We start from the raw sequence: 12,024 nt of genomic DNA, 5'->3' as shown, positions 1-12,024 counted from the left end.
TTTTTAGGTAGAATTTAATAAAGTTACCTTCTGGTAACTTTCTTCCAGACAAAAATCTATTTGAATCTTACACTTTGGTGTATCCAGAAAGTGGAAAGAAGTTGGCCCTCATTATTTCATTGTGTGAAGTTTTTAATGAGGCTGATTATCATGAGACAAGGCTTATCACAGAAACTGCAGATTATCTGTCTATCTATATAAAATCTCTGTCTCTCTCTCTCGTCTCTCTCCATTCTTTCCCACTCATGAGTAAGAATTAAAACAATTCATCTAGTAAATATTAAGAGGTCAGAGAATAGGATACAGATCCATCTTATCAAGGGCCGTGGATAGAACGTAAGGAACCTAAGGAACAGGCCCACCTTGTAACTATCATATCGATTTTAATTATTAAAAGTTAAACAAAAAGGGGACAGCTTTAGTTGCAGAAAACCCCTAAACTCTGTTGGAGAAAACAGTAAGCATTGCTTGGGAGCTAGAATGCAATTAAATGCTCCCACTCACATCTGAGTTCCCGTGTGTCGTCAAATCATGTTGTCTTGACACTCGAATCGTCAGGGATACGGCCATACTTACCACCTCCAGTGCTGCCCCGTGGTCCAATCCACCATTGTCTCTGCTGGGGTCACGTAACTTGCATTCCCAAGTTATATCACCCTGTAACTTAGGAGTCATGTAACTGCACCTCCACTACCCTGTCTTCTGGGTTCAACACAGCAATACAAGTGACTCTGTTCAAAGCAGAGACAGGTCATGCCATCCCTCCATTTAAAATGTGTCAGGCCAGGCTGGGCACAGTGACTCAAGCCTGTAATGCCAGCACTTTGGGAGGCCAAGGCAGGTGGATCACCTGAGGTCAGGAGTTCGAGACCAGTCTGGCCAACAGGGTGAAACCCAGTGTATTGAAAATACAAAAATTAGCCGGGTGTGGTGGTACACACCTATAATCCCAGCTACTCTGGAGGCTGAGCCAGGAGATAAGCTTGGACCTGGGAGGCAGAGGCTGCAGTGAGCCAAGATCACAGCATCACACTCCACCTGGGGATAGTGAGATTCCGTCCCAAAAAACAATAACAATCAAATCAAATCAATCAATCAATACAATGTTCCAAAGGTGCCCTCTCACATCTTGAGTGAAGACGCCAATTCTTAGAACAGCCTATTGGGTCCTCCAGGGCACCTGATCCTCCATTCCCTCCTGACTCATGCTGCCAAATCCCCACTTTCAGGTGACAGCAGGCTGCTGGCTGTCCTGTGAGCACGAGGGAGTCCCCAGCCTCAGAATCACTGCTTCCTCCGTCCTCCATCTTCCTTCCGCCTTCTTCCTCCATCCTCCGTCTTTACGAAGATGACACCTTCTCAGTACCCCTTTTCTGGCAATCTTATCACAATCTCACATGACTTTCTTCTGTTTGCTATCCTTGTTCCATCTTTTATTATTCCTCCTCGGCTCTTACCAGGATCTACGTGATAAGTTTGTGGTTTTTCCCTGGTCCTGCAGGTTGGTCAATGGTCCTTCACTAGTGGGCTAAGGTGTCCACCAGCAGGGGGATTTTTTTCTGTGTTCTAAATTGCTGTCTCCTCAATGGATCGTAGGTGCCCAGTAAGCATTTCTTGAATGAATGAGCGTGCCGGTAAACAAGAGTGCAGGAACACTCCTGACCCGAGAAAGAAGTCACCTCAAATCTCGGAGAGAGGATTTGACCCAGGAAGGCAGGGATTAGTCAAAACAGATTCCTTGCCTGCATCAGGGTTTTAGGTTATTGAAAAGCATGTTTGATAAAGCAGAGAAAAGTGTCACATGCCCTGGCTTATTGCATAGGAAGCTTTCTTTTTGTCCTTCTTTTTTTTCTTTTTGAGATGTAGTCTTGCTCTGTCACCAAGCTGGAGTGCAGTGGTGCAATCTTGGCTCACTGCAACCTCCGCCTCCCAGGTTAAGGCAATTCTCCTGCCTCAGCCTCTGGAGTAGCTGGGACTACAAGTGTGTGCCCTCATGCCCAGCTAATTTTTGTATTTTTAGTAGAGACAGGGTTTTCACTATGTTGACCAGGATGGTCTCTGTCTCTTGACCTTGTGATCTGCCCAGCGTGGCCTCCCAAAGTGCTGGGATTACAGGCGTGCGCCACCACACCCGGCTGCATAGAGAGCTTTCTAAGCCTTTGAATAGAGGAAAGCCTCCACACTCGTGGATAGCTGGGTGGGAGACAGGGAGAAATGCCATCTTCTGGCTTCGATACAGTTGTAGCTGGGGCCTCAGGAACCCCGGCAGTCAGAGCTACAAATTGGGTCGTACTAGGGCTGTGGCCTCAGGCCATCCATGAAGAAGTATTAAAAACTGGCCTGGGACCTACTCAGTTTGAGACGGTGAACATAAAGTCTAGGATTGAATTAGGAGCCTCACCCGACTAATGGACACCGACTAGGAATGGGCCACCTGCCTGATCCTAGTAACCTGCCTCTGGCCACAACTTGCAGCCCCACGCGGGATAGAAGAGGCAAGAGTAGCATCCTTGCCTTGCCCCGATCTCAGAGGAAAAGCCCTCAGCGTTCATCATTGAGTACGAGTACGATGTTAGCTATAGGCTTGTCATATGTGGCCTTCATTATGCTGAGGTGTTTTCCTTCGACACCTAATTTCTTGAGCTTCTATTAGGAAAGAATGTTGAATTTTGACAAATGCTTTTTCTGCATCTGTTGAGATAATCATGTGTTTTTTGTCATTCATTCTGTTCATGTGGACATAGTTCTCTCTTGATTTCTCACATTCAAAAATCAACTCTTAATTGTGTAAACATTTTCTAGTATTTCTACAGTCACTATTTTATTTATTTCTTCTTTAATCTTTACGATATCCTTCCTTCTACTAACTTTGAGTACCTTTTGCTCTTGTTTTTCTAGTTTCCTGGGGTGTGATGTTGTCTATTTCAGATCTTTTTTGCTCTTCATATTTATTGCTATAAAACTTCCTTATGGAAATGTTTTTGCTACATTTCTATGAGTTTCAGTATGTTGTGTTTCCATTTTTATTTGTCTCAAGACATTTTATACATTTCCCTTCTAATTTCTTTACAGGCTCATTGAGTTCTTCAGAACATGTTCTTTAATTTTCATGTATCGGTAAATTTTCCAAAATTTCTACTGTTATCCCTTTTCTAGTTTTATACTGTTATAGTCGGAAATGCTACTTGATATCATTACAGTCTTCTTGGATTTGTTAAGACTTGTTTACTGGCCTAACACCTCGTCTATGCTGGAGAATGCACCCACTGTGCTGGGGAAGAACGTGTGTCCTGCTGCTGTTGGATGTATTGTGCAGTGTGTATCTGTTAGGTCCATTTGGTCTAAAGTGTAGTTGAATCTGAAGTTTCCTTATTGATTTTCTGTCCGGATGATCTTTCCATTTCTGAAAGTGGGATACTGAACTCCCCTATTATTTACGTGTTGCAGTCTATTTCCTTCTTCAGATTCTTTAATATTTGCTTTATATATTTTAGATGTCCAGCCTTAAGATCCAATGTAATTAGCTTTGCTATGTTTTGGAGCTTGGGACCCACTACTCCTTTATTTTTCCAATTTCTTCATTTTGGAACAGGTCCCATTCTCCTTTATTTTTCTGATTACTCCCTTTTGGAACAGAAAATTGATTTCTGTCCTACTATCGTATTTTGGAAGCACGTATCTTGCCTGATTTTGCAGGTTGATAGCTGCAGAACTGTGCTTCAAGGATTAAGCAAATCTTGAATCTCACCCATCCCTAACTTAGATGATATTTAGATGAGACTTTGAACTTTAGCACTGATGCTGGAATGATTCAATATCATGGGGGCTGTTGAGATAGAATGAATGTATTTTTTGTAGCTCTAAGGACATGAGTTAGCCAAGGGTAGAATGCTATCAACTGAATTGTTCCCCATTATCAAATTTCATATGTTGAAGCCCTAACTCTTACAATGTAACAAAATTTAATTGACATTGTGGGGTAGGGTTCGAATTCAATTAGACTTGTGGCCTTATAAAAAGATAAAGAGATGGAGATAATCTCCCCCGCCCCCCGCCTCATCTCTCTCTCTAACTGTATTTCTCCCTCTCTGCATGCATACACCAGGGAAAGGCCCTGTGAGAACCCAGAAATAAGGTGATGTGCAAACCAGGAAGAGAGCCTTCCCTAGAAACTGACCACACTGGTACCCTGATCTCATACTTTCAGCCTCCAGAACTGTGAGAAAATAAATTTCTGTTGTTTAAGCCACTGGTCTGTGGCATTTTGTTATGGAAGCCCGAGTTGACTATTACAAGCTCGAAGGGAGGGGCTTACTGAGGACTGCGGATCCAAGGGTTTATGATGGAGAAGGGCCAGCAGAAGAGCAGGGTAGGAGCAAACGAGACGATCTGGAAAGTGTCTTCAAGCAGCTCTGAGCTTTCTGAGATTCTTCTCTGTGGACCAGGGCTGCAGGAATGTAGGCACAGCTGGCTTAAAGGGCCAAGGGGCAACCAAACAGGACTCTGCAATGGTGTCATTCCCATGCTAGTCAACATCCTTTGTTGTCACCACTGTCACTTTGCTCCTATCTCAAAACTCCTTGCTTAGCATTTTCTCCTGCTAAAGTGGTGGAATATGAAATTCCAGAATATCTTTTTGTTTATTGTTTGAATTTTTGTTTAAATTTTTTTATTTCTATAGATTTTTTGGGAGCAGAGTGTAGTTGGTTACTTCAGTAAGCTCTTTAGTAGTGATTTGTGAGATTTTGGTGCACTCATCACCCAAGAGGTATACACTGAACCCATTTTATAGTCTTTTATCCATCACCCCCTCCCACCCTTTCCCCGAAGGCCACAAAGTCTATTGTATCTTATGCTTTGCGTCCTCTTAGCTTAGCTCCCACTTATGGGTGAGAACATGTGATGTTTGGTTTTCCATTCTTGAGTTAATTCACTTAGAATAATGGTCTCCAGTTCCATCCAGGTTGCTGAAAATGCCATTAATCATTTCCTTTTTATGGCTGAGTAGTATTCCATTGTATATATTTACCACGATTTCTTTATCCTCTTGTTGATTGATGGACATTTGGGCTGGTTTCATGTTTTTGAAATTGCAAATTGTGCTGCTATAAACATGCATGTTCAAGTATCTTTTTTGTTTTTTTGTTTTTTGTTTTTGAGATGGAATCTTGCTTTGTCACCCAGGCTGGAGTGTGGTGGGCACCATCTCAGCTCACGGCAACCTCTGCCTCCTGGGTTCAAGTAATTCTCCAGCCTCAGCCTCCAAGTAGCTGGAACTACAGGTGTGTGTCACCACACCTAGACAATTTTTTATATTTTTAGTAGAGACAGTGCTTCACCACATTAGCCAGGATGATCTAGATCTCCAGACCTCATGATCCACCTGCTTCAGCCTCCCAAAGTGCTGGGATTACAAGCGTCAACCACCACCGCTGGCCTGCATGTGCAAGTATCTTATTTGTATAATGACTTCTTTTCCTCTAGGTAGATACCCAGTAGTGGGATTGCTGGATCAAATGCTAATTCTGCTTTTAGTTCTTTAAGAATTCTCCATACTGTTTTTCATAGTGGTCGTACTAGTTTACATTTCCACCAGCAGTGTATAAGTGTTCCCTTTTCACCATAACCACTCCAACAGCTGTTATTTTGTGATTTTTTTAGATTATGGCCATTCTTGCAGGAGTAAGGTGGTATATCACATCTTGGTTTTGATATGCATTTCCCTGATCATTAGTGATGGTGAACATTTTTTCATATGTTTTTTGGACATTTGTATATCTTCTTTTGAGAATTGTCTATTCATGTCCTTAGCCCACTTTTTGATGGAATTTTTTTTTCTTGCTAATTCGTTTGAATTCCTTGTAGATTCCAGATATTAGTCCTTTGTTGGATGTATAAATTGTGAAGATTTTCTTCCACTCTGTGGGTTGTCTGTTCCTTTAGCTGTGCAGAGCTCCTTAATTTGATTAAGTCCTACCTATTTATCTTTGTTTTTGTGGAATTTGCTTTTGGGTTCTTGGTCATGAAATCTTTGCCCAAGCCAATGTCTAGAAGGGTCTTTCCGATGTTATTTTCTATAATTTTTATAGTTTCGGGTCCTAGATGTAAGTCCTTGATCTGTCTTGAGTTGATTTTTGTATAAGGTGAGAGATGAGTTTCCAGTTTCAATCTCCCACATGTAGCTTTTTAATTATCCCAGCCCCATCTGCTGAATAGGGTGTCCTCTCCCCACTTTATGTTTTTCTTTGCTTTGTCAAAGATCAGTGGGTTGTAAATATTTGGGTTTATTTCTGGGTTCTCTATTCTGTTTCATTGGTCTGTGTGCCTATTTTTATGCCAGTACCATGCTGTTTGGCCACCATGGCCTTATAGTATAGATTGAAGGCAGGTAACACAATGCCTACAGATTTGTTTTGTTGTTGTTGTTGTTGTTTGCTTAATTTAGCTTTGGCTTTGTGGGTTGTTCTTTGGTTCCATGTGACTTTTAGGATTGTTTTTTCTAGTTCTGTGAAGAGTGATGGTGGTATTTTGATGGGAATTGTATTGAACTTGTAGATTGCTTTTGGCAGTATGGTTATTTTCACAATATTGATTCTATCCATCCACGAGCATGGGATGGATTTCCATTTGTTTCTGTTGTTTATAATTTCTTTCAGCAAGGTTTTGTAGTTTTCTTTGTAAAGGTCTTTCACCTCCTTGGTTGGGTATATATCTAAGATTCCATGATATCTTAAACCCAAATTTACTGTGGCCCTGACAGAGCTGGCAGGCCTGCTAGGTGTTTACCAAACCAGTTTTCCAGCCTCCCGTGGGGTCAAGCTCTCTTGGGATAGTTGTGGTACTTCCTGAGTTCCAGTCACTGCAATATAAATAAGATTTTGTTGTATCCAGCCCATAAAAACCACCCATGAGTTACTTCATGCTTTTTCCGGCTCCACAGTTGGATGCCTTTGCCCAGGAATAACCTGCCATGCCAGGTATTGAAGATGGCAGAGCCTTCATTAGCCTGGGTCCCTGAAAACTATGTGGAGCAGAGCGTTGTCAACTTGGAACTACCTTGGACAATTAATATTAATGAGAAATGTGCTTCTGTGGTGCTTAAGCCAGGATACATTTTGGATATATTTGCTGCAATATTTCACCTACTAATACAAAGGAATGCTAAAATCAGATGTGAAAGAAACAGTCATGATTTACGAACAATGTGGGGAGAGAATACCCCAGAGTCTAGGTGACAATGTAGGTGGGCTCTCAACATGAACTAGCATGGGAATTGCTATGCAAGCCCTGGTTGTGCCCAAAGCAATCACTGCACCGTGATAACTCCTGTGACTGGTCCTGCCACTCCACAGTACCCCCAGTCTACCTGACTCTGCTGGAAGGTGCCCTGCCCTATCTGGTTCTCATTCCTCAGTTCAGCCCTGCACTGGCATGCCACTCCCTGATTCTGACTTCAATGTCTTCAGACTGTGGCTCTCTGTTGGCCCACTTTCATTGTATGCTCAGAGGAAACATTTAAAGTCTTTCAGCAAGACTGGGAGAGGCAGAGATTCTTCACCATATACATTTTCCACCTCAATGAAAAATAATATTCTACACTTTCCACATTTTGTTTAGGTTCAGAACTTTATATCACATGCTGTCATAGGCCCATTGATTGGGAAACTTCATACAAATATGTTTTTCTCAATCCTTCTGGTGTCCCTCCAGGACTCAGGCAAAATCTGGAGTTTGGGGTTGTGCTCTCCAGGTATGAATGCAGAAGCTCTGTTTTTCCTGGGATCACCCTCAACACCCATGGTTTTACTTATCACTCACCAGTAGGTTTGACCCAAGGTAGAGAGAAGATGCAGCCCTCTTTATACACCTCTCTGCTTTTCTAGTTTTCTGGGAGATACTAACATGAATGGATACTGAATTTTGTCAAATACTTGTTCCCCTTCTACTAGTATGATCAAATAGTTTCTCTTATCTAGCCTGTTAATATGGTGAATCAGATTGATTAATTTTCAGATGTTGGAACAGTTTTACCTTTTTTGGATGAACTTCCCTTGGTAATAATGTATTGTCCTTTTTAGACATTGCTGGATTTGAATTGCCAATATTTTGTAAAGGATTTTTGCAAATATGTTCATGAGGATTTTACTCTGTAGTTTTGTTTGTTTTCTTTTGTCTTGTAAACTGTCATTTTTTGATGTCAATGTAATGCTCACCTCATAAAATAAGTTGGAATTATTCTTTCTTTTACCTTCTAAAAAAGACTGTGCATCATTGATATTATTATTATTACTATTACTATTATTATGTCCTTTATCAATGTCTGGTAGAATTCACGAATGTAGTCATTTGGATTTGAGGATATCTTTATTAAAATTTTTTTTTACCTGCAAATTCAGAGTTACTTTACAGATGGACAATATAGGCCTATTAAGGTCACATATTTCTCTTAAATGAGTTTGAATAGCTTGTGAGTTTCAACGAATTGGTATGTTTCAGTTGCTGAATGTATGAGCTTAAGTTATTTGTAGCATCCTCTTAATGTCTTCCTTGTATATGACAGTGTCTCCTCTTATTTCTGATGTTGATCATTTGGGTCCTCTCATATTTCTTGTTTCTCCACTTAGCTTGATAACAGCTCTTTGAATTGTAATGATTTTTTTCCAAAGAACTACCTTTTGATTTCATTGCATTTTCTTGTTTATCTGTTTTCAATTTAGTTGATTTCTGATCACATTTTTTTCCTCTGCTTGTCTTGGCTTTAATTTGCTACTCTTTTACTATTCGATTTAAAGTGGAAATTTTCCTTACTCAGGGAAGGCCTTTCCCATTGTATAATAAAACAAGTCAGCTGGGTGTGGTTGCTCATGCCTGTTAATCCCAGCTCTTTGGGAGTCCAAGGCAGGTGGATCATGAGGTCAGGAGTTCAAGACCAGCCTGGCCAACATAGTAAAACCCCGTCTCTACTAAATATACAAAAATTAGCCAGGTGTGGTGGTGGGCGCCTATAATTCCAGCTACTTGGGAGGCTGAGGCAGAAGAATTGCTTCAACCCAGGAGGCGGAGTTTGCAGTGATCCAAGATCACACCACTGCACTCCAGCCTGGGTGACAGAGCAAGACTCTGGCTCAGATAAACAAACAAGTAAACAAACAGAAAGCATTTTAAGCTGGCTGGGCATGGTGGCTCATGCCTCTAATCCCAGCACTTTGGGAGGCCAAGGCAGGCAGGTCACCTGAGGTCAGGAGTTTGAGACCAGTCTGGCCAACATGGTGAAACCCCATCTCTACTACAGATACAAAAATTAGCCAAGTGTGGTGGCAGGCACCTGTAATCTCAGCCATTTGGGAGGCTGAGGCAGAAGAATTCCTTGAATCCAGGAGGCAGAGGTTGCAGTGAGCCAAGATCACGCCACTGCACTCCAGCCTGGGTGATAGAGGGAGATTCTGTCTCAAAAAACAAACAAACAAAAAGAAATGATGACTCATTATAATTAGTCTAATTACAAACTATAAAATGCAAAAATTAGACTTCATTTCTAATTTATTCTAATTTTATTACAATCTATAGGGTATGTGTATGTTTCTCAATTTAGTTAGAATATCTTCAAGTTCTTTCATCAGCATTTTGTCATTTTTGGTATAAAAGTCCTGTAAGAATTTTATTAGATTTATACTTTAGTAAACCTATTTTTGAGAATTGCAAGTAGCATTTTGTTTTGAATTTCACTGCCAATCACTGTTATATAAAAATGATTTATTTCTGCATGTTTAACTTTTATCCTATGATACTGCTAAACTCACTCCTAAGAGATTTTCTATAGAATACTTGGGGTTTTCTAAGGAGACAATGATAAATTCTGTAAATAGAGACAGTGTCCATAGAAAGAGACAGTGATATTCCTTCCTTTTTGATCTACATGTCACATACATCTTTTTCTTGCCTTATTGCACTGACTAGAATTTCCATCATTCGTCTGAATAAACAGTGGTAAGAATGAATGTCTTTGTCTTGTTCCTAATCTCAGTGAAGAAATGTTTAGCCTTTCAACATCGTGTTATGTTAGCTACAGTTTGGGTTGTGAATTTTTCTTATCAAGGTGAGGACATTTTCCTCTATTCCTGTTCTTCTCAGTTTTTATCCTGAATGGGTATTGAATTATGTTCTGCAATAATCAATGTGATCATGTGATTTTTTTTTCTTTTTTAGATTGTTGAAACACGTTGATTTATTTTTTCAAATATTGGACCAGTCTTGCATAACTGGAACAAACTCCCTGTGATTGAGTGGAGTATATACTTTATATCTATATAGTACTATATTTTATTTGATGCTATTTTGTTTGGCATCTTGGCATTTGTATTTATGAGTGGTGTTGTTCTGTAGTTTTCTTTTTTGTGCTTTGTCTGATGTATGCATCAGGGTAACACCGCATTCAGAAAATGTCAGGAGGTGTTTCCTTCTCTTTTATTTCCAGTAAGATAGATTATGTACAATTGGTACTCATTCTTATTTAAGAGTTTGGTAGAATTATCCAGTGAAAGTATCTGGCCTACAAATTAACTTTTTGGGAGTTTTCAAATTGTGATATCAATGTCAATAGTTTTAGGGCTATCAAAATCATCTATTTCACACAGGATGAGTCATGGTAGTTTGTGTGTTCTTTAAAGTATTAGTCAATTTAACCTATGTTGTCAAGTAATGTTTTGCCTGTGGTATTCTTTTCTGGTCCTTTTGATGTCTGCAAAGTCTACAGTGACATGCTTGTCATATTCCTGACATTGGCTACTTGTTCATATCTTTCTTATTTCCTTCTTTCATTGCTTTGAGCTTATTTGGCTCCTCTCTTTCTAGGTCCTTGAAACAAAAGCTTAGATTGTTTAATTGAGCATTTTTTCTTCCAATGTGTCTACGTTTTTTTTTTTTTCTTTTTTTTTTTTTTGAGACAGGTTCTCACTCTGTCACTTAGGCTGGAGTGCGGTGGTGTGATTATACCTCACAGCAGCCTTGACCTCCTGGTCTCAAGTGATTCTCCCACCTCAGCCTCCTGAGTGACTGACTACAGCTACACACCACCATGCCTGGCTAATTCTTTTATATTTTTTGCAGAGACAAGGTCTCCCTGTATTGCCCAGGCTGCTCTTAAACTCCTGGACTCAAGAAGTTCACCTGCCTTGGCTTCCTATTGCTATAAATTTTACTCTCTCTACTGCTTTAGCTGTGTCCTGCAGGTTTTGATATTTCATATTTTCATTTTCATTCAGTTGATAGATTTTTAAAATTTCCACAGAGACTTTTTTTATTAATGGAACATTATAAAATGTTGTTTTACAATGTTTTATTATTGGAACATTATAAATAAATTTTATTATATTTATATAAATTTATTTATAAATTGTATTATTGAAACATAAATGTGTTGATTAGTTTCCAAGTGTTGGGTATTTTCTTGTTAGCCTTCTGTTACTGATTTCTAGTTTGACACAATCGTGGTCAAAGGACATACTCTGTATAATTTCCGTCATTTTAAATTTGTTAAGGTTGGTTTTACGGCCTAGGATATGGTCCATTTTGATGTGTGTTGGTTAGCACTGAAAAGAATGTCTATTTTGCTCTTGCTGATTGGGGTGTTCTATTAATGTCCATTAGGTCCTGTTAGTTGATGATATTATGGAGTTCTTCTACATCGCTGATGTTCTCCTGTCTAGTGGTTTTTTCCAACTGTTTAGAAGGGTGTGTGTAAGTGTGAAGGTGTAATTATGGATTTACCTCTTGCTTCCTTCAGTTCTGTGAAAGGCGTAAGGTTAGTGTCTAGATTCTTTGTTTTGTTTTTTGTTTTTAGCATGTGTATGTCCAGTTTTCTCAGAACTGTTTGTTTAAAAAGATTAACGTTTCTTCAGTGAATTGCTTTTGCTTCACTGTCAAAGATCTATTGCCTTTATTTATGTGAGCCTATTTCTGGGCTCTCTATTCTGTTCTATTGATTTATTTGTCTATTTTTTGGCTAATATAAGGTCTTTTTTTAAG

Source organism: Saimiri boliviensis, assembly GCF_048565385.1.
Source record: "Saimiri boliviensis isolate mSaiBol1 chromosome 19 unlocalized genomic scaffold, mSaiBol1.pri SUPER_19_unloc_1, whole genome shotgun sequence".
NCBI lineage: Eukaryota > Metazoa > Chordata > Mammalia > Primates > Cebidae > Saimiri > Saimiri boliviensis.
This window is presented reverse-complemented; position numbering follows the sequence as displayed.